The sequence below is a fragment of the Galeopterus variegatus genome, unplaced genomic scaffold (assembly GCF_000696425.1).
Source record: "Galeopterus variegatus unplaced genomic scaffold, G_variegatus-3.0.2 Scaffold18089, whole genome shotgun sequence".
Lineage (NCBI taxonomy): Eukaryota > Metazoa > Chordata > Mammalia > Dermoptera > Cynocephalidae > Galeopterus > Galeopterus variegatus.
The window spans coordinates 2,333-3,406 of NW_007744200.1; positions in this window are offsets into that span (position 1 = coordinate 2,333).

A 1,074-nucleotide genomic window follows, 5' to 3' on the forward strand; every position below is an offset into this window, starting at 1 on the left:
GGGTTGCGATCCATTGCCGGACACGAAAAAAGACAAAAAGGAAAAAAAAAAAAAGAAACTGTCTGCTTCTACTCTGCATTTTATTATTAGTATTCCAGGAATTAATACTCTCAAAAACTGCAGTAGATCTGTCACTGAGAAATTATGAATTTTTATAAAGTATGCAATTATTTAATATCTCACTCTCCAGAGGATTATTTCTGATGAATAGTAATCTCCCCTGCTACCTTAACTACCAACAGGACTGATCCATGCATATAACAATCTCGATTGCTAAACTCACATAAAACTGATTTGTTCCAGGCTCTAGAACCTGCCTGTGGCTTAAGCCACAATAGAAACTCCAATAGAAACCAGCTTGGTGATGGCAAATGCCACAAACATCTGGAAAGATGGCAGTTCCCCAGTCCATTGCCATGGAAGCTGGATGTGGATTCCCCAGAGACAGGAATCAAACCCACATTGAGAACCTGCTCCAATGACAGGTGTTCAGCCAGGAAATTCCCTGCCACTATACCTATGTGGTGGGCATTACGATCCACCTCTGCAGGTGAAGAAACTGAGGACCCAAAGCAGAGAAACTTACCTACGGTAACATGACTTGAAAGAGTGGATTAGAGACTTGAATTTACTCAACTACAACGCCCATGCTATTCCCACCAGGAAATCTTCTTTTCATTATTCCAAAACTGCTTTTAAAGTAACCTACATATTCTTGAGAATCAAAGGGTGGCTTGCAGCTCCCACTCCAGAGAACAACTTTAAGTAACTGGAACACTTGGAAAACATCTTGTTCTTATGAGAATTTTTCAGTTAGTGAGAAGATGCTGTTTGGTCCAATGACTGCACTTTCAACAAGCACTTCTAGGATTCCTTTAATGGGTCAGTTACTATAGTAGACTTTGGGATGACAGAGCTGAATCCCTGCTCCCAGGCTAACAGAAGGATGTGCATGTCGACATATCAATACCTTTCAAAGCCATAAGTACAATGAATTGTACAGCTTGTAATTACTGGATGCCTAGCATGTGCCAGGCATTGTCCTAACATGCATTCACGTGTGTAATCCTCACA